Source organism: Dermacentor andersoni, unplaced genomic scaffold (genome assembly GCF_023375885.2).
Source record: "Dermacentor andersoni unplaced genomic scaffold, qqDerAnde1_hic_scaffold ctg00000779.1, whole genome shotgun sequence".
Taxonomy (NCBI): Eukaryota; Metazoa; Arthropoda; class Arachnida; order Ixodida; family Ixodidae; genus Dermacentor; species Dermacentor andersoni.
This window is the reverse complement of record NW_027315457.1, coordinates 1-21,829: the sequence shown is the minus strand read 5'-3', so window position 1 is coordinate 21,829 and position 21,829 is coordinate 1. Positions and strand designations below refer to the sequence as shown.

Sequence of the window (21,829 nt, the reverse complement as noted above, 5' to 3'; positions counted from 1 at the left end):
GCGTCACGACAGTGCTGGTTATTCCCCGTACTTTCTGTTGTTCGGCTGAGAACCCACATTGCCACTGGACGCATCTCTTCCATACGCCGCAGCAGAAACCAGCTAGTACGCACTTGACGCGAAATTGCCCGTGCTCGCCTCCTGACTTCCAAAGAAAAACAACGGCGTTTGTACGATCGCCAACAGAGACGTCCACTTTTCGCCTGGATCTCTCGCACTCCTGTGGTCCCCGACTCATCACGTTGGCCTGTCAGAAAAACGTCTGTCTCGGTACACAGGCTTATATCGAGTGCTGCGTGCCGTGACTCCAGTTACGTAGGAAATCGCCCCAGTCGGTACCAGTGCCTTATCTGCCCCAAATTCCGCTGACATTGTGCATGTCGTAGGCCTCAAACCATGTTACTGTCCTCTTATCACCGATATTTAGACGCGCCGGGACGGTGCTTCTGCCGCCGGGGATAATGATACATGCATATTGCGTGTCTCTTGTGGACGATGCACGGGGGCGCCCCGACGAAGGCGACGAACGCTCTCTGGCTGTCGAGCTGTCGGCTGAACTGGCCAGCGCTGCAGTTATCTCTGTAAATATACTTTATAAATAGTCTCCAGTTCTTAATCGTTCGCTCGCATAACAATATAAAACCTTCCAAGAACAGATAAATCCTGGTCGAATTAGCAGCAAGGTCACTTCTGGAGCTTGTCGCCTCTACTAGCGGCATCCTCTACAAACTGCACCGAAGCACTCTTGTGCACCATTTTATCTGATCGTCCTTGCACCAGGCCACCCTGGTTCGCGCTAGAACGGTTCGTTGATGATGTCATAAGATTTATTGCTGATCTCAGGGTGCACATGACAGGCTAGTAGAAAAACTCTTGTGGAGCCCCTTTCTGTTTTAACACGCAAGTTTTCCTCCAACTCTCACACAATTTTCGCAGCTTCCGAGCAGGATTGTTGGTACACTGCTGAGCACAAGTGAAGATGTGAAGAATGGTTGCTAGGTAATCCTCTTTGTTTTCACCTGGAAGTAACGATTGCAATGGCCTTCTGGCCATACGAATCAAGGCCCTGGACTCACTGCTCACACTTGGAATGAGAAAACGCATGTTTTACATCTACGGCTGATTGTTGTTTGTTTTTTCATGCCTTTTGTCTTGTTTCGAAACTACATTTGCTTGATTTAGTTTATTTATTCTTACGTGCAAAGCTTGTGTGAGCAAGAAACATGCAATTTAGTTGAACAGTATCACTGCTCTTACTATCTTCAGTACCTTGCATTTGACTGCTTTATTTTTGTCCCACCTGAAAAGACCTACACAGGACTGTAGTGGTGAAAGCTTTACAGCCTAGAGCTTGCAGCAGGAAGAGGCTAACGTTGTGACACCTTCCTATTTTTTGTGTTGTGCAGTTCTACTGTGTGGCTGAAGGTGCAAGCCCGCTGCTGACGCTGAACGACATGCGAGAATGTGGCGAGTTGACGGCTGAACAGCAGCAAGTACAGATGAGAAACTTTGTTGACAAGTTGCGGGAGCTAGTCAGCGGCAATGCAGCTTGTCGGTCGCGCATCCTCTTGGTTCAGTACAATGGTAGGCCATCTTTCTTTTTTTCTATTACAGTGCAGTCCACTTAAAATGATATTAAGAAGAACGAAAAGTCCGATTGTTATAACTGATCATTACTACTTCTGCACTGCTGTAAAAAAAAAAAAGGTTTTAAAAAAGCTGCCGAACATACCTTCGTCGCCCCGAAACCAAATTTGCCACTTACAATAAAAAATTGCCTTGTAGAAAGTTGGGTGCGAAAAGGGAAACATTTATTTATACCTCTAAACAGCATGTCAAGCGTTAGGTGTGCTGAAATAGTCAGAAATCTGCACTTGCTTTTGCAGAAGTTTCAGGTTCGCAACCGCGGTGTGTATCGTGTCCAGCAGCTGTGCGAACAGTGGTGGCTATAATTTAGCTTGCATGAAATCAGTGAGTGACTCTATCAACAACGGTGCACTTAGTGTGGACATTAGGGTTGGTGTCATAGATGGGCCACAGTCAATCTCGTTGCCTCCGTCGCACAACGCTGCCGTCTGTCGCGACATCAGTTGCCCCGTCGGAGATTCTTCGCAGAACGAGGCAGTGCTATCTGCATTCAGAAACTCCTCCATGGAAGTACCACCGATTTTATTGCTAGTATAGCGATGTGCTCCCAGGGTTTGGTAATGTCAGCGGCTGCCACCATGTTGGTTTCACAAATGGGGGGTTTTGCCCTGGCGCACAAAGCCCACCATTTCCATTTATTGGCGTGGTCACTGCTTATAGACTTCATGATCGTGGCACTCGTTGTTTTCAGAATCGTCGATATCATCGACTGCGCGAGCTCGTACCTTGAGTTTTGCGAAATTTGTAGCTTCATCTCAAGTGACACAGCTTTGCGCTTTGTTGGGGCACCTACCACGTCTTCCGCGGCGCAATTACGCACTCGCAAAGGAAGAGAGGGAGATTGTAGAAAGAGAGCGCAGGTGCGGTCTGCTTCTCGCTTTTTTCTCTCTCTCTATCTGTATGCTCCCCGGCGACGTGGATGCGAAGCAACTGGCGCCATCTTGCGGCACACTGCGCCAACTTGCGATGCTCTCCGCGGCTAGGGTGGCTAGAATGGGGAGGTGTGAAGACTGGCCTCTGGATGCGGACCCCACAATGCATTCCTGCCGCATGACGGCGCTACGGGCAGGAGCGGTAGGACATTAAGCAGTATAATAGCAAGAGCTTGGTGGCACAACCTACCGCCCCTTTCCAAAGAGGACGCTCATAACATCCATGCTAAAGCCCCTCCATACGCGTTTCCGCCGACCAGATTAAGTACCGCCAACCTACCCTCCTCCTCCACGCTCCTCTCCCACTCACCCCCTTAGCTTCCGGCGTCAAGCGGAACTTCCGTAGCTGCAGCTTCCTGTTCCGAGTGGAAGTGATGCTATGTTATTTTAGCGTTGTTTACTTTCGCGTCGAGGGAGAGGCTTTAATTGCACCATGTTGGGGTCTCGGTGCTGACGCCCGTTATTGCCAATGGGTCGCAAGCCCCAAGGGTAGCGTTGGCCTGGCGGCCTGGGGCACTGGAAGCATCCGAAGGTCCCGGCAAAGCATGAGAAGACTGGTAACAGAACAACTTGTTTATTCTAACAACGCAAAAGAGCGGCCGGTCAGGTCGACCGGAGTGGAGAGACGGGAGAGCACGTAACTCAACAGTACAAATCGGAGCCTCTCTCCTGGCGTCCGGGGGCAGCTGCTCTTATACTCTCGGCGTCGCGGGCCAGAAGGAAGGTCACGGGATGAGCCCACGCGACGGCGGAGCATGAGCCCACGACGGCGCGCACGGTCGAGCCGAGAGACATGCTGAACCGAGTGTAGTGACGCATCGCCAACCCGCCGACGGACAGACCTGCTGGCTCCTCACTTGGGGAGCTCCGCTCCCCGGCTGCCGCGCTTTGACAAACGTGGGCACACACACACACACGCACATACGAAGACACGTGGCACTGAAACACGCCTGGACACGCTTGGCGGGGAGGCGTTGCGGCGGCGTCGAACGGGCCAAATGTCTGCCGCTTTGAGCGAAGCCCCGGCGTCCGTTGCATCCGCGCCGGCATTACCGCGCGTTGTAGGCGAAACGTAACAGACCGCCCCGCCGGGGGAAGGAGATCCCGATGGTCAGGGGACTGCATCCGCTGTCCGGAGGGATGTCGCTCGATGATGCTCATAACCGAAGTCGGGCGTCCTTTGGCGTTTCTTGAGCGCAGCGCACAGAGAAGGCCTCGTTCTCACGTTCAGGTGCACACAGGACACTGCAAAGTGACTTCGGGAGAGTTGACATTTTTGTTCTCGTTTCCGGCAAGCGTTAGAACTACGCCGAAAGTCAACCGCTCAGTCAGCAAGCACGGCACAACCCTCACTAAGCCCTGCCAGGCTCTTTCCCCTTTTATACTGCTGCCTAGTTCCTTACAGTAGTTTAGCAGCACTCAGAACGCGTCCACAAATCGGAGAATTGCACTAGAAAGCACATCATCACTTTGAAACACTACACAAAAGCAATAAGTTAAAAAAATCCTGCCTCAGGAAGAAAAACATCCGTAACAAGCAATTTTGAGGCTGATTCCCACGTTAGGGGCTTCGACTTAAGCCATCGGCGTTACCGTTGAGACTCCCCTTTTTGTAACGCACCTCAAAGGAATATTGTTGCAAAGCGAGGCTCCAGCGCAGGAGGCGGCCATTTTTGGGAGAGATGGTCTGCAGCCATTGGAGAGGGCAGTGATCCGTTTCAATGATAAACCTCGAGCCAGCTAGGTAACATGACAATTTCTGAACGGCCCACACGATACACGCACACTCTTTCTCGGTGGCGCTATACGCCTGCTCACGACTCGTCAGCTTACGACTAGCATACAGGACGGGGTGTTCTACTTCTCCATTTTCCCGTTGGCACAGTACAACGCCCATGCCTCGCTCACTAGCATCACACTGAACAACGAACCCTTTTGAGTAGTCGGGCGATCGTAGCACAGGCTGGCTTGTTAGGGCGCTCTTTAGGGCGCTAAAAGCTCTTTCCTTTGTCTCATCCCAGACGACTGTTTGCGGCTCTGTCTTTCTCAGAGCATCCGTCAAGGGAGCCGCGATATCAGAGTACCTGGGGATGTACCTCTGATAGTAGCCGGCGACACCTAAGAACGACCGAATATCGGTCTTCGTGCGCGGTTGCGGGAAGTCTCGCACAGCGGCCACCTTTATTTCAGAGGGGCGGCGACGACCCCGACCAATCACGTGTCCGAGGTAGACAACCTCGGCCTGTGCTAACTGGCACTTGGGAGCCTTGACTGTCAAGCCCGCATCGCGCAGGCGGGTTAGCACTGCCCGCAAGTGCGCCATATGCTCAGGCCAGGATGCGGAGAATATCGCTACGTCGTCTAGATACGGTAAAGCGAATTCTTGCTGTCCCCGCAACACTTTATCCATGAGGCTTGAAAAGCAGTATGGCGCGTTCTTCAAACCAAAACTCAAAACTTTAGGACGGAATGTCCCCATTGGTGAAATGAATGCCGCATACCTACTAGCCTCTTCTGTAAGTGGAACCTGCCAATAACCCCTGACAAGATCTAGGGTGGAAATAAACTGAGCGCTACTCACTCTCTCAAGGCGCTCCTCGATGTTAGGGATCGGATAAATTTGATCCTTAGTGATGGAATTAAGCCTGCGGTAGTCGACGCAAGGACGAGGTTCCTTGCCCGGTACCTCAACTAAAATCAAAGGGGAGGTATAATCACTCTCACCCGCTTCAATAACACCGAGCTGTAGCATTTTCTTTACCTCAGCCTCCATAATATCGCTCTGGCGGGGTGACACCCGGTACGCCTTGGATCGTACTGGCTCTGGGGAGGTAAGTTCTATGTCATGAGTAAGGACAGAAGTCCTACCAGGCCTCTCAGAGAACAGACCTTGAAACTCTTGTAAGAGCTGGTGTAGTTCGGTTTTTTTGCTCAGGCGACAGCGATGCTTTACTTATTAAGTCACTAATGACTTGATCGGTGTCTTTCCTGTTCGTCACTGAGCCTAGTCCCGGAAGCTCGACCGGAAGCTCTTCGGGAACGTTTACCATCATGCACACCACTGCTTCCCGTTGCTTATAGGGTTTGAGCAGATTACAGTGGTAAACTTGCTGTGCTTTCCGCTTTCCTGGCAGACTCACCACGTAGTTAACGTCCGACAGTTTTTGAACAATCCGTGCTGGGCCCTCCCACTGCACGTCGAGTTTGTTCTTTAGCGATGTGCGCAATATCATGACCTCATCGCCCACCTCAAAACGACGGGCCCTGGCTGTCCGATCATAATAAACCTTGGCCCTCTGCTGGGCCTCTGCCATTGCTTCACCTGACAACTCCTGTGCCCTTCTTAAGCGTTCGAGGAGCTTAAGCACGTACTCTACCACGACTGGGTCGTCGCCCCTGCCTTCCCATGATTCTCGAAGCATGCGAAGCGGAGATCGCAGCGAGCGACCGTACACCAGCTCAGCTGGCGAAAACCCCGTAGCCGCATGCGGCGCGGTCCTTAATGCAAACATCACTCCAGGCAGACACAGCTCCCAGTCAGTTTGATGTTCAAAACACAATGCTCTCAACACGCGCTTCATGACGGAGTGGAGCTTCTCAACGGAATTCGACTGGGGGTGGTGCACTGAGCTGTGTAACAGCCTTACCCCGCACCTTTCGAGAAAGGCTGTCGTCAAAGCGCTAGTAAACACTGTACCCTGATCTGACTGGATTTCTGCAGGAAAACCAACTCGCGCAAATATGGACAGTAGTGCATTGACTATCTCAACTGAGCTGAGTTCTTTAAGCGGCACTGCTTCAGGGAACTTTGTCGCTGGGCAGATCACAGTCAAAATGTGTCGGTACCCTGTGGCTGTTACCGGCAGAGGTCCCACTGTATCAATAACGAGCCGTCTAAAAGGCTCCGTAATGATAGGCACCAACTTCAACGGCGCCCTCGATTTGTCCCCTGGCTTGCCCACCCGCTGACAGGTGTCGCATGTCTTCACAAAGTGGTCTGCGTCCCGAAAACACCCTGGCCAATAGTACTCTTGCAAGAGACGGTCCTTAGTTTTCTTAACTCCTAGGTGTCCGGACCACGAACCCCCATGCGACAAGCGCAACAGATCCTGACGATAGCATTGAGGCACGATCAGCTGATCGAACTCCACTCCCCTGCGGTCTAGATACTTCCGGTACAGGACCCCACCTCTTTCCACAAAGCGAGCATTTTTCTTGGCGATACCTTCCTTGATAACGCAGCGTATGTTTTCTAGGCTGCCATCCTTCTTTTGCTCGGCTATCAAAGCCGACCGGCTGACTTTTAGCAACCTGTTTAGTCCGTCTGACGTAGGCGCGATGAGCAAATCTGGAGACAGCTCTTCTAACCTTCCCGTGTCGGGATTTTCCTCTCCAGTATCTGGTGTCTTTAACGCTACAGGCTCAATTTTATTCAGTTCGGGCGTGCTCTGAATACCAGCTTGCTGCGCCTCTGACCCTTTCTCATCGTTCAACAACGTCGGCCCCGCAACAACCGCCTTTGCAGCGAGCTCCCGAACCTTCGATCTGGTTAAGGCCTGAACGCTAGCCTCACCAAACAAAAGCCCCTTCTCGCGCAGGAGGTGATCGGACCTGTTCGAAAATAGGTACGGGTACTGGGGGGGCAGCATAGATGACACTGCGGCCTCCGTCTCAAGTGCTCCGAAAGGTCCTTCAATAAGCACTTTTGCTACCGGCAGACACACGCTATGAGCTTCCACTGCTTGCTTGATCCATGCGCACTCGCCCGTGAACATATCGGGTTCTACGTAAGAGGGGTGAACTACATCCATTGTAGCTGCGGAATAGCGAAGCACTCGGCACTCTTTCCCGTTCACGAGGAGGTCTCGCATGTAAGGCTCGAGAAGCTTCATGTTCTCGTCAGTGCTGCATAAAGACAAAAACACGACTTTTGTTTTTGTTTCTGGACACTGCGCCGAAAAGTGACCCGGCTTCTGGCACGTATAACAAACGCGCGCTTGCCTCGTCTCGAACCGCTTTCTGCGTTCGGCTTCGGTTGCCGCCGTCTCCGTACGTTTGGTCGGACTGCTTTCACTTGCATCCGAACTACGTGTGTCCCCCTTTGCTCTCATGGGTGTGAACTTCGGCCTCTCAAACTTGGAGCCAAATTCATCCTTTTGACCGTCCTTAGCTCCGCGAGCCCGACGCGTCACAAACTCCTCGGCTAACTCAGCGGCTCTAGCCACCGTACTAACGTCTGGCCTATCCAAGACCCAGTACCGCACGTTCTCAGGTAACCGACTATAAAACTGTTCTAGCCCGAAACACTGCAGAACTTTCTCGTGGTCACCAAACGCTTTCTCTTCTTTGAGCCACTCCTGCATGTTTGACATAAGCCTGTACGCAAACTCTGTATATGACTCACTTCTGCCTTTCTCGTTTTCCCGAAACTTCCGACGGAACGCCTCCGCTGACAGCCGGTACTTTTTTAGCAGACTCGATTTCACTTTGTCGAAATCCTCTGCCTCCTCTCTCTCCAAGCGAGCGACTACGTCGGCCGCCTCGCCGGGTAGCAAAGTGAGCAAGCGCTGTGGCCACGTTTCCCGAGAGAACCCCTGCTTCTCGCACGTTCGCTCAAAGTTAACCAGGAACAAACCAATGTCCTCTCCAAGCTTAAACGGCCGCATCAGGTCAGTCATTTTGAACAATACTCGTTCTCCTGCACCGTGTGCCTGACTTCCATTACGAGCGCGTTCCATCTCTAACTCGAGACGCTTCATTTCCAAAGCGTGTTGACGGTCGCGCTCTTCTTTTTCTTTCTCTTTCTGTTCTTTTAGTTCGCGCTCCTGTTTCTCTTTCTGTTCTTTAAGTTCACGCTCCTGTTTCTCTTTTTGCTCTTTAAGTTCACGCTCCCTCTCCTCAATGGTCTCAAGGCATTCCGACAGCTCGTCATCCTCAGCTTCTAACTCAAGAATAGCCCTTAGCAGTTCTGGTTTTCTGAGTTTGTCTGAGACATCCAGACCCAACTCTCTTGCAAGCTCCAGCAATATCGGTTTGCGCAACGACTTCAAATCCATGGCTGCTCTGAATGCTGCTTTCTCTACTGCCTACTATTGTCTTGCCGCAAACTAACCCGGCAGCAACGACAACCACAATTACCAGCTCTGTTTCTGACACTAACAAAAGCCTGGCAAAACTCAGAAGAAGAAAGTCCCGCACTCACCAAACCTCGCAGCCAAGAATTCCGCGCAGTCGTTCCGCTGCAGGCAACCAGTCATCACACAGGGCTCGTTGCACTGCTCCCGGATGGTCGTTGTGCTGCTCAGCATACAGTCAACCGCATCTCTTCGCTGCTGGCCTCCGTTGTCGCGATCTCACCGCTGGCAACCAGTTGTTGGGGTCTCGGTGCTGACGCCCGTTATTGCCAATGGGTCGCAAGCCCCAAGGGTAGCGTTGGCCTGGCGGCCTGGGGCACTGGAAGCATCCGAAGGTCCCGGCAAAGCATGAGAAGACTGGTAACAGAACAACTTGTTTATTCTAACAACGCAAAAGAGCGGCCGGTCAGGTCGACCGGAGTGGAGAGACGGGAGAGCACGTAACTCAACAGTACAAATCGGAGCCTCTCTCCTGGCGTCCGGGGGCAGCTGCTCTTATACTCTCGGCGTCGCGGGCCAGAAGGAAGGTCACGGGATGAGCCCACGCGACGGCGGAGCATGAGCCCACGACGGCGCGCACGGTCGAGCCGAGAGACATGCTGAACCGAGTGTAGTGACGCATCGCCAACCCGCCGACGGACAGACCTGCTGGCTCCTCACTTGGGGAGCTCCGCTCCCCGGCTGCCGCGCTTTGACAAACGTGGGCACACACACACACACGCACATACGAAGACACGTGGCACTGAAACACGCCTGGACACGCTTGGCGGGGAGGCGTTGCGGCGGCGTCGAACGGGCCAAATGTCTGCCGCTTTGAGCGAAGCCCCGGCGTCCGTTGCATCCGCGCCGGCATTACCGCGCGTTGTAGGCGAAACGTAACAACCAGCTGCGGTTTAAACTGTGAATGCGATTCCATCCAAGAAACACCGCCTATTGTAATCAGCGATCTGATCGTGTTCGCTGCTTCGCGTCAACCTGCGACGTGTTGCGCCACGAGAGACAACGTACAGTGGAATGTAGTGCATGGGTGCTTGGAGATCACTGCCGTTTTTCGTGCATTTGGAAAACGGCGACCGCGAACTACTACTTCAGCGGAATACAACAGCTTGTCGCCTTTGCATTCTTCTCATGGTCACTGCCACAGCTCTGCTAAGCACGCGCGGGCGTCTCAGCATCGGCAGTCAAAGCGGAAATTTCCGCAGCGCAACTCCAGGAAGCGGAAACGCCGGAACCGGAAATTTTGAAACCGGAAATGCCGGAACCGGATTTGGTGTGAGGGGAAAAGGCAGCGCACAACAAAGGTTGTCGCTACTTAAGAAAGCGGTGGTGGCGCGTGGATGGAGGGGCTTTAATCCATCCTACATCCATCCTACATCCATCCGTAGCTTCTCGGGGCATCCGTGTACCTCCGGGCGGAGAAATAATGTGTCGAGCTTAGATTTTCCACTTGAATGCTCTCTATGTTGACAAGTATATTTTTCAGCATTGTAGGTGCCGAGAGAATGTAATGAAGTGTCTCACTGCATTCATTGCATGTAGAAACTGCGAGCACCGACCTCGCAGCCGATACAGCGAAGAGGGCTTTTGCATCCATCTTTTGCTGAGGTTGGCGTGCTTATGCCTTCGCCGAAAGTACAGTTCATAGGAATCATCGTGGAAGGCGAGCACGTTGGAATGGCTTTGAATGTGTCAAGCGCACATTAATCAGATATTTTCGATTGTAATAGCACTTTAAAGAGACGAAGTGAATGAAATATGTCAGCAATGTGGTAAAAAAATTCTAGAAAGTACAAAACGCTGATGACTTAATACGAATTTATGGCAAATAGCACAGTCATTGCAGAGCCTCACATGTTTTACGAAACATGCAGCTTAACCCTCTTGATGCTCCGTGCAACCAATCTGTGGCACATTGTCTGCTAGAAGCAAGAAATCCTTGGCCACTTTTGCATATAGTCATGTTGTGCTAAATGCCTGAATGAGTCTGTACTCAAGGGGCTGAATAAGGTTATCAGGAGTTCGACGAAAACTCGTCTGGTCGGGATTGCTCATAGTCAAGGGTAAAATGGACAAAATCATCTCCTTCCTTTCGTACATAATCATCTCCCCCCTTTCGTTTACTTTCATTGTGAACAAGGCCCCCGTATGAGAGCCGAAACGTCTTCGTTTCTTTTCTTTTAATGTTATTGGTCGATGTCCGTTTTACCCTTGACTCTAAATTAGGTTGTACAGGCAGAATGATCGGTGCAGAAGACCTGCCCCCTTCATGTCCCACTGTTTGCAAGCTTCTGTGGCAATTGGCGCGGCACTTTCTCTTATCACAAGGCAGGCATCCCTGCATGCCTTGCAATCAGTTAACATGATGCACTTCCTGGCTACGTAGCCCACAATGTAATAGACCAGGCGTGAATCACTGTGCTTCTCTACCTAGTCCACATAGTCCAAGGCAACTTCTGCCGCTTCTGTGGCTTCGGCAGGTAGTGCAGTGTCGTCTAAGGCTGTTTCTTCGTTTTCTGGGAGCAGCTGCTACTTCAACAGCAGCGACTCCAAAAGTCCAGGGGACACATTTCCTCCCATGGTGCTCTTTGCCAAGCTGTAAAAGCTCATGCACTACTGTAAAAGCTTAACAGAGCTGCACTACATAGACTACGAGAGCTAGGGAACCTCCACATACCCACACATGCTACCTGATGATGCTTGATGCCTTCAGGTAGCATGTGTAGGTTTATTGACCAGTTGCCTTCACCCAAAAAGATCACGTTCTCGTGACGCCTGCAGCAAAAATGACGTTCCGCGTCCGCGGCCAAGGTCTGAGAGTGGTGGCGCTGGCTAACACTCCCAGGGTTCTACTAGGACACATAAATACCCTAGAAAGTGGATGGGGAAACGGCGCCACGGTAGCTCAATTGGTACAGCATCGCACGTGAAATGCGAAGGTTGTGGGTTCGGTTCCTACCTGCGGCAAGTTGTTTTTTCATCCACTTTAATTTCCAATAATTTATCGTTTCTTTATTTTCGTTTATTAAGCACAAGTAATTTCCCCTGTGTTGTCCTTGGTGTCAGTGTTTGTTGGCTTATGATATGACTAATAAAAATCGGGCCCCTCGGTTAATCCCCTTCTCGTTCAATGTAGCATGTGGTTTACAAGAATTATTTATTACAATGCTTTGTAATTGCTTTCAAAGTGTTAATATTGTGTCAACGTACTCTTTTAACTAATTAAAAAGCGCTGTATTGGCTATTTAGACTCTGGGCATTACAACATGTGATTCAATTCTACATTTCGGTACGAGGGTGATGCTAGCGAAAATTGTGGTGGCACTAAAAAATAACATCAGATATAAAATTAATATGATCTTGACTGACCGGGGAGGTAAATTTTCAGTTATGGCATCTTCCGAAATCTCACTCACGTGCTCCCGTGGAATCATCGAGATGCTCTACTTGTTTAACGATAGAACATGTGAAATCCATTCTGTGCAGACAGTGGTAAGATGCAAGCATAAAAACAACCAACCCTTAATTATTTTCGGAGTCCTATATGTGCTATTTTTCTCAAGGTCTGGAAGCTTTACTGTTGCTGTCTTCTCACGTGGCCACACCTGTACCAACCATCCGCAGACGCGACGGTGCTCCCTCAACCTACTCTTAAAAAATATGGCATGTAAACTAAGCGAGTGTGTACATAAAGAATGTTTGTTCGCGGGCCAACAAATGAGGTCATTAGTGACCAGGGCGTTATTATAAAAGCGGCATACTGGCGATGAGCTCCACTTTGTAGGCAAGCTTGTTGATGTTCATCTGCGGCAAACACTTGGTGCGTAAGGTGACACATGTCTACTATTGTACAGTGCCAGTACCTTGCGCACACTAACACCGCAGAAGTAACTATCTGGGACGCGCACAAGCGGCAAATCGCACGCACACACTTAAGTCATGCCTGCAGCGAAAGCAGGCGTCTCCGGCACGAGGCCCACCTGCAGTTCCAACAGCCGCCTCTACGTACGTGGCTTTCTGTGGTGCCCCTATAGGCGCTGCGCATGTCAGATGCACTGCACAGTGTAGCAGACGACGCTACCACAATACTTGAAACAGACGTTTAAACACGCACTTCACCATTATTGTAGCCAATCTCTTCTCCCCCTTCAGACTGCAGGCGCTCATTTGTGCTGTTGTTGCTTGCCTTAATTTGTGACTCTCTATATTCTCGTATGTGTAAACCTCACCTTTGGCATCATCTTAGGCAGACTACTGCACCACAAAAACACCTCTTGTCACATGGTGTCTTCTGCATATATCACAGGTACCGTAGCTTCCTTGTATGTGATAATGAAATGTGTGTGAGGGAGAAAGTCATAGTTAGAGTTTGATACAGCAGAAGATTTTTGCATCATAGGGGAAGTTGACAGCACGAAAAGAATGATTTTGAAAAACAGCTTATTTTCTGCAGTTCACGTACAGTCACAGTCAAGAACAATGTGGCCAAGAGTGTCGGCTGGATTAAAGTAAAAAAAAATTGAAACAAAGAAATAGTGACTTTATTCATCATGAATCTGTGAGGTACAGCGTAAAATGAGTGAGATGCAATGCATTTTAACCCTATGAAAGAAGCGGGTGAAGGAGCAAAGTGGCTAATTGGCCAAGTTGCTGATAGTAAGTGAATGCTTCAAGACCGTTTTTTGGGCTAGTTGGTCTGGCATAGTTATTTCCAAATATAGCGCCAAAAATACACATACAGACGAAGAAGACACGGTAGACAAGGACGAGCACTGCCGACTGTTTATTTCAGTCGACACACCCTCCAATTTTATGAAGTGAGCCACGCACGGGTGGCGCACCCCTACCCCATGTGAAGTTGATAAAAAACGAATCTAAAATGTTTGCAAAACTGCTACCTGCTTCAGACAACAGAGTTCAGGAAGTTCAGTGCGGAACTGTGCTGTGCTCGTGGTTGTGGCACTGACTTGCATCGCTAATCAGGTATTGTGCACAGCGCGTGAAACGAGACAAACGCAACAGCTTGCAAGCAAGACCATTAATGGAAGTGTGCCACACAGAATGAAAATAAATAAATAATAATAAGAAGAAGAAAAAAAGAGCGAGAGAGGAAGGTGGGGCCTGTAACCTATACGTCACGCGATCCTCCGGCTCTGGTATGAGAGAACCAGGGAAATAATTTCAATTGCGGAGGCAGGCAAGTCTCTGCCTCCGCAGTTGAAATCAATACTCTCTCGTATGTATATTGGTGGTGAAGCTCGCCTCCTGAAATTATGGCTTCGCTGCACTGAAATATTTCTCTATCTCGGCTATTAATGAACCAATTTGAAAAATTCTTGCGGTAAAACGCTCCCTACAGGGCACGAAAAAACTTCCAGCGTATAACCGAAATTTTCTATGTGGCCTGGTGAGGGGCCCTTTAAGGGGACATTTTACCAATGTTACCAAGCTGGAAACAAGTGGTCATCTTGCCGCACATTGCATGTCCTGTAGCTGTAAGCCCTTGTGCGATAGTGGAAGTGCTATGCAAGAACACGGATCATATGACTAGGGAGACAATTGTGGCATTTGAGATAAATAGTAGAAGCAGAAATTATGTGAGCTGCTCATCTGTTATAGGAAAAAGATATCCTGTTCCTTTCGTAGTAGCGGCCTGTGACCGATGATTGTGCTGGAAAAGAATCTATGTTGTGACCGTGGGTCTGGCCCCGTATTTTTTGTTGTTGTTGTATGATGGTGTACATAAACGTAGTGACCATTTGCAATCAACCATCAGTTGTTAGTAACATAATGTAATAGCAATACCTTGATTTAGGCAAGTTGGTCCATCTTAACAGTATTAAAACAGAGCTAGGGATGAGGACAAAAGCTACATGTATGTCAGAACAAGGCAGTGAACTTCCAACTAGTGTTCACTTTTGTGTCTTCATCTCCTTTGTAGTCCTGCATGCCTGTTTGCATGCTATCTTGACATGTTACCTTGTTCTTAATGTGAAGCATTCTTTGCCTCATTCTAGACACTTTGCGGTAGGTAGGTACTTTACTCGTCTAGTTTTAGTAAAAAGAAATTAAAATGTGACCACAATGGCGGAATCGGACGTCGAGCACAGCAGCGCTATACTATACCGTACTTCTCTTCCAAAGCTTTTTGAAGCATGTGCCATCTTCTTTCCTCATGACAGTCTTACGACTCTGTGAGAGTGCACTATCTCCGGGATCAGCCAACATTCCTCAGTACTTTCTTCGTAGCAGCTAACTGAAACTGTCAACATTGTAACGTCTTCGTGATCAAGCCAGGGTAGTCATGTTTTAACATTTCTTTGCCGGAGCACATTGTTTTAATGTTGTCCGCATGACGTAAAGAACGCCCGTTGGCCACCTATGTAGAACACAAGAATCGGCATGTACAAGTTCTTGTCAAACGGCCACAGTAGAAATAATGCATTTCTGCTTTGCGATCATCTTCAACGTGTTTGTTCTGATGCTGCTGTCATCACATGCACTACACAATTTACGCGAACACATTGGGTCACATGGTAATGCTTTGCTGAACACCAAACAATGCTGTATGGCCAGCTACCTGCAAAATGCTTGCCATAACATCGATTCCCACAGTGTGTGGGATCTGCACAAACTTTTTTCTGTTTCATTTCCTGACTTCAATTTTCTTTTTGCTATTTTTCAGACATGGGTGAAGACGGCCATCCAGTGCCTGTCTCTTCTGTTCTGAGGAACATCATCAAGAAGGAACTGGGGTTGACTTAATTCATCATTGTGCTTGTGTCACAGCCATTTATTACAACATGAAATGTCGCTTTTCTTGCTCTCACCTCTCTGAAATTTTCGAGCCTTTTCGGTTCTGCTCCAAAAGATTCTGTTATTAGTCATTTTCGCTTTACATGATGTGCAGCGGGCACTGTACTTAACAGGAAATGGCAGAAATGGTTTAAAATAGAACAACTTAAGAAAAAGATTATGAAGCTGTGAGCAAGACACATTTCAGGGATCAGGAAACACCACTAAGGATGGGTAACCTTGTGTGGGAAGGGTGCAGCAGCACAAGAAGAAGGGTAGTGTAGGCATCCGCAAAGATGCATAATTGAAAAGAATGAAGTCAACTATTAGTAAAGAATAGGTACAGGTGAACGGCAGTCAGAAGCAAAAGCATGTATGTTCACAAGGTTTCTTTATTTCCCTACAAGAAACCATTGCAAAAATTATGAGTGCAGTGTCTTTAAAGAAAATCTTACGTGTAGTGAAACACACAGATAAAGACTATTTACACTGTATTTACAAGAACAATCTCGCTTGGGGCTGGTGCAAACTCGCTCGTTCCAAGAGCCCAGGGGCACCTCTTGATCATAGTGGCATCTGGTCTCTTGAGCGTCTGTCAGTAACATTGTAATACTAGCACCTGTGGAAAAAGCATCGCCCTGGTGCCGTTAATATCTGGGGCGTGCAGAGAGCTCTTTGGCTTGAGCCTTAAGATGTTGACAAGGTCACTGATTGTCGGAGAGGAGGATGTATTGGGTGTGGCTAGAATAATTTCATAGGCGACATCTGCCCCTTGGTGGAGCACTTAGTGCGGGCCTCTGTTGCACAAGAGAAGTTTCTCAGAAATGTCACCTTTATAGAATGGTAAACACGAGGGAGCTGGGCCAAAAGTGGACATCACCGTGGTGCTTCTGGTCCTCTTGCGAAACTTGCAGCCACCTACCATGGTGGAGTAGTGGCCACTACACCAGTCGCTGCGAAAGTCGCTGCTAAGCCCGAAGCCGCAGCATCAAATCCCGTCCGTGGTGGCCTCATTTCGATGGATGCCAAAGGCATAAATGTCTGAGTGCTGTGCATTGGGTGCATTTTAATAAAACCCAGGTGGTCAAAATGAATCCATAGTACCCCACTACAGCATGCCTCGTATTCCTATCATGGTTTTGGCAAGTAAAACCCCAGAATTTATTTAGAAACTGGTAGGTCCGAGGGAGAATGATGCTCGACAACTTGCATGCAAGCAGTTGAGCATAGTCAACGCGGGCGATGGTATTACGAGCATATTTCTTGGTTGAAGTTGTGGTGGCTCGCATACCCATATAAGGACATGCTCATGGCGGGCACGATATCATAGGTACAGTAAAGGTATTCAATGCCTGATAAATTGATGCCAGTTCTTCAGGCTGTGATATTAATCCTTTGTGACACTCTTTAAATGAATAGCGTAGAGCAAACTTTCACAAAAAATAGATTTTCCAGTCTTTCCTGAACAATGTTGACTGTGTCACGCGTGCGCGATTTATTTAGCCTAAAGAATGACCTTTTTCAAAACCTAGATGGTGTCTGGCCACGCCCCCTTTTACACATATACGTGATCTGTACTTCTACCATGTTGAAAAAAACATCATAGAAAAACACAGGATTTGTCTAGATTTAGCGGAATGGTTATTGCTCATCTGGCAACAACAAAACGCTTCCTAGGGTCGCTCGTCTATTCTGGGGCCGAATCTCATAACGGTTTGGTTGGGGAACCGTTCCTCTGGCCTCACCTGATTGGCCAAAATTTTGATTACGTCACAGTTCGTCAGAGGCAGCGAGGCGGTATCGCAATTTTTGAATACGTCACGCATCTGTCAATCATCTTCAAAGCGAACCGGTCGTAGGAACCGGCGAAGGGGTAGTCCCCTTTGGGTTCAGTTGCTGTGGCTTGGCTGTCGGCTTGCGGCCCTGGCCGCGCGCGCCGGTCGCGCGACCCCGGAGGCACGTGGGCGTAGCGCGCGCGTGCGTTGGTTGCTTCGGAGGCTATTACTTGCCTTCGTCGTCTGCTTGGCTTTGCTCTTTCAGTATCAACCAAGGCTGGAAGTGCGATACGCGTTCGAAGAAATGACGGATAATGAGTTGCGCCACGCTTGCTGGCTTTCTAAGTAGACATTTTGCAGGCTACGCTATCAAATGGAGGAGACACGGCTGCAAACGTACCAGTGGTCATTCCACGCAGAGGAAAGAATATTGCGCGCTGCGGTTCATCGCCACCGGCCTGCAGCTCCCAGAGGTCGGTCGGACGTGAAGCATTCATCGGAATGACCTAGATCTCTGCTGCCGACACTAACCACAAAGTTGCTCTCGCACTTACTCTGTTGGCCGGTAGAAGGGTTGAGTCAGCTTTCCCGTGATCTCCGCTTCAAAGCCAGTGCCAAGGGGATATTTGCAAGGTGAGATCGAATTCCCCGTGCTATCACCAGCGTGGATAGCTCGCAGATCGCCGTTCAGCAATCCGAAGGGTTCAAACTTGGCTGGTTCAACGCTTCCTTCGTTCGGCTGATAAAACTATACAGTCAGGATGGGAAGATATTGTGGAGATCTCTTATTTGGCTGCCCTTCTTTTTCTAGTTCGGGAGTGCAGCGCTTCGTTCCTCAATTTCACGGCACAGCGCGCACCGTCAGCACCACACTCATCGATTTTACATCGCGGCGCACGCAATGCAGGGCCCGTGTATCGTAATGTTTGATTTCAAGTTCCATTGCTTTTGTCACGCGACGCGCCATGGCGCAGATCGCAGGGATAGCGGCAGCGCGGCGGCGAGCGAGTCATGTCCGAGTCGATGACGAAGGGCGAAAAAAGAAGGACAATTGATATAGTCGGCTAGTAAAGGTGTCCCTAAGAACCAGTTCACGGTTTTGTCGCGCGCGCTACTTAAAAGTGCTGGCAGTGCGTTCCTGTTGCGTGCATCGTGCGAGCTCCTGGTAGCAGACGACATAGCGTTGCGCTCTGGTATAGCAAGCGTAATGTATTTACGCTTGCTGTACCGCCTGTCGACTGAGAGCGAAAAAGATTGACATTAATAAATTACTTCTGCATTGCGCAAACGCCAGGCACCACACGTTTATACTTCGGAACTTGGCGTATAATATTTAATTTATATTTTACATTTATTTAGCAAGCAGAAACATTCTGCAATTCCTCGATTAGCGCGTCATATAATGACGTACACTTCAGAGGTGGCACCCTCTCATCTATTGGTCGCGTCCTCCCCTTCTTCCACCACCGGCTTGGGAGTGGCACATTTAGTGACGTAAGCGGCGAAGCGAACGGTTCGTATTCCGAACCGTTATGAGATTCGGCCCCTGGACAATCCGTAGACGCGACGCGAATAAAATGGCGCTGATGGCCCCATTTTGCTTTTGTAACGTGACGCCAACTTGACGTTTTGGCTACGAAACTGAAATGAAGGCGCTGAACGTAAGGTTCTCGGTAAAGCAAAACAGTTTTCCTCCGCAGTAAAAATAAAGCAGCTACCTCAAAGCGCATGATTATTCCGTCGAAAACGCTTCTCGCTTCCGTCGTCTGCTACGTACAAGCCGTCGTCTGCTTCATAGCTAGGATGCGTGTCACTGGGAAATGGAATGAGTCATGGTATGTTGGCGCCAACGCGCTTGTTTTCTCCTTTGAGACAACATACGCGACATACCAGTGGTGATGCGCGCACGTCCTAGGCCACCTTTTCGCTGTCTCGTGAAACGCAAGTGACTCAGCCCGACTCGGCTGGCTGAGGAACGGCCGACTATCACCGATGGGCGTCTTGCGCTGGAGTTTGAGGTATAGTAGCGGCGCCTGGTGGCGGCGCGGGAAACGACATCTGGGTCGTACCAGCTTGGGTCGTATTGAGCCCTGGCTGTGGCGAAGCACGTTTCTAGGCCGAGTTTTGCGTCGATTCGCACTTTTTTCTGCCCTGTTGCGAGTGCGAAAAGGCTCGTCACTTCTCACAGACCCCGTCGACCACGCTGCGAGCTAGTCGCAGCCTATAGTTTAACGAAAACGGACTCTCCGTGTGTCGTGGGACGTAATGCTGGAAGCAGAAGGAATCGGCGACGCCGATCCGGAGGGACCTAGCTCAGCATCGAAAAAGCGTCACCGTCGATACTGATGCGTCGTGGGCTGCCATGAACAAGAAGGCCTGAATCCCAACATCCGATTCTATCGTTTCCCTTCAAGGCCTCACGAAGCGGAGCGTCGGGCGCGCTGTATAACTGCAGTTCGTCGCGCTGGGTAAGCGAAACTTCGCGCCATGCTGACTGCTTCACCTGTCTTGAAGCTTGCTTGATTATAGATCTGGGTTCTAAAATTCGGTCTTTTGCACCTACAGTCCCGACGGCAGACCGACATAGCAGCAGGCATGGCTGGTGATTCACGATTCGAAACCCGGCCGCGTGTTTACCCGGCCACAGCGACAATTAACAATTCGACCGGTGCGAAGTGGTGAAGTGCCCAGGTGTGTGCAAATGACTACAAATGGCCGGGTTGATTCGGTGATAATTCACTACCTCACTACGAGCAGCACAGGTTAGAGGGTTAAATGTGCTCATACTTGACCTCAAGCCAGCATGTTGAGGCAGCGCAGCAAGATAGTATTGATTACAGCAGATCGATTTTCGAGCGTTGTCATTAAAAGCTACATCAAGCGAGTAGCGCACGAGCTCGCGCTGCGCGATTCTCACGTACGTGCGAGCTCATATGCATTGCATCAGTTATTACCAGTTACTAAAAGGGACAGATGGCCGCTACTACAACGCAGGCCTAACTACTTGTTTAGCGGCATGCAGTGAACAAAGATTGCAGGAGACCCGCCGTTTCGCGGCATGTCGAAAGACCGCTGCCGTCGCGGCGCGTACGATCGTGCGCTCGAGCAGTTCGTACATCGCGGCATGCTGAAAGACCGCTGCCGTCGCGGCGCGTACCGTCGTGTGCTCGAGCAGTTCCGTACACATGATGTCTGCTTATCGCTGCTGTGGATTCATTTATAGCAAGCATTTCCTCGCGTTTGTGCGCCTGAACCTAGCAGCGTGCAAACCTTACCTGAAGTTCCACTTCGTACGCGACTCGCTTCACTTGCGATTGACACCGCGCTAAAACTTCGCCGCTTAATTCTTGAACGGCATACACGTATTCGGCACTGCATAATTTCTTGCCTTTACGCAGCGTGCCACTCCTGAAAAAATCTTCGGCGCCCGATATTCGCTGCAGGCCGTGATACAACACAACCGAAAGTGGCGGGTCCATATTGTAAACTTGCTTTCCGAAGCAGACGACCGAGCTTGGTACGACCCATTTTAGGACAGAGGGCGCTTTTTAGCACCTTTTTCGCAGCGCCCCCTGGGCAATGCAAGAGCCCCATAGCGTTGCGGGTGCCAGAAATATCTACTAGCGCGACGCAAGCGCCGGCGCTGCCATCTCTTGTTCACTTCGCTGGTTACTCGCACCGCGGGAGGAAACTTCAAGGCGCCGCCTTGCGTACATTTCTTTTTAAAAATTAGAGAGACGCTGTTGTCATAACTTTTGATTGTGCGAAAAGGCATTAATCTTGATTACAGTACAAATGCAGCAGTGAAAACTGGATAACCTTGCCGAAAGTTTGCTATGTTCAACCAATACTATTTCGTATAAACGCATTCTTTTAAAAAATGATGGCTCCAAACACAAATGCCAACACCACCCGAGAGCGATGCAAATAATATGAGCACGATCCATACCGCCGCTTCAGGATGTCATGAGAGTTGCACTGGCTCGTAGCACTGAACCATAGAGTAACACCTGAACATCGCCCCCGAGACCAACACAGTATACGACAAGAGCGGACACTCCCATAGGCGCCTGCGGCCGACTTTGGCTCTCAGTGCACCTAGCGGAATCGGCGAAACGCACCAGCCTCCAAGATGGTTACGCACGCTGCCCAATCTCGGAGGCTCCAATTTCAGTTTCGTTTCTTGCATTTTTTTTGTGTGTGTGTGACCCATACCTTTGCTTAAATCGCGTGATTTCATGCAGGCGCTGGTGCCGCTGTTTATATGTTGTGACGACGAGCGTGCAAAGGTGTTTCACTCATGTTAGTTTCATTTAAATTCATATTTGCTGTTTCAAGCTGTAACTTAGCGCAACAATCATGCCAACTATTGAGGAAGTAGAACTTTATCGTTTATGATATTGTACGTCTAGTAACTCACGCCAAAAGGTGTATTGTAAATAAATGTGCCGTGTTCCTTAAATATAAGTGAACTTGCTGCACAGACAAGAGCACGAAAATAGCAGACAACAATTTATTGCAGCAAGATTGTAAGAGGCAGATACATGAA

At 49.6% G+C, this 21,829-nt stretch overlaps 1 long non-coding RNA gene and 1 other non-coding gene across 2 annotated transcripts; both read left to right on the top strand.

The window, feature by feature from the left end:
* The first annotated feature begins 865 nt into the window (after positions 1-865).
* On the top strand, positions 866-15,539 carry LOC126523676 (uncharacterized). Its single transcript, XR_011891924.1, has 2 exons — positions 866-1,584; positions 15,396-15,539. It is a non-coding gene; the product is annotated as an uncharacterized lncRNA (long non-coding RNA).
* TRNAS-UGA (transfer RNA serine (anticodon UGA)) lies at positions 11,605-11,677 on the top strand. The gene has a single exon. It is a non-coding gene; the product is annotated as a tRNA-Ser (tRNA).
* Positions 15,540-21,829: the final 6,290 nt, after the last annotated feature.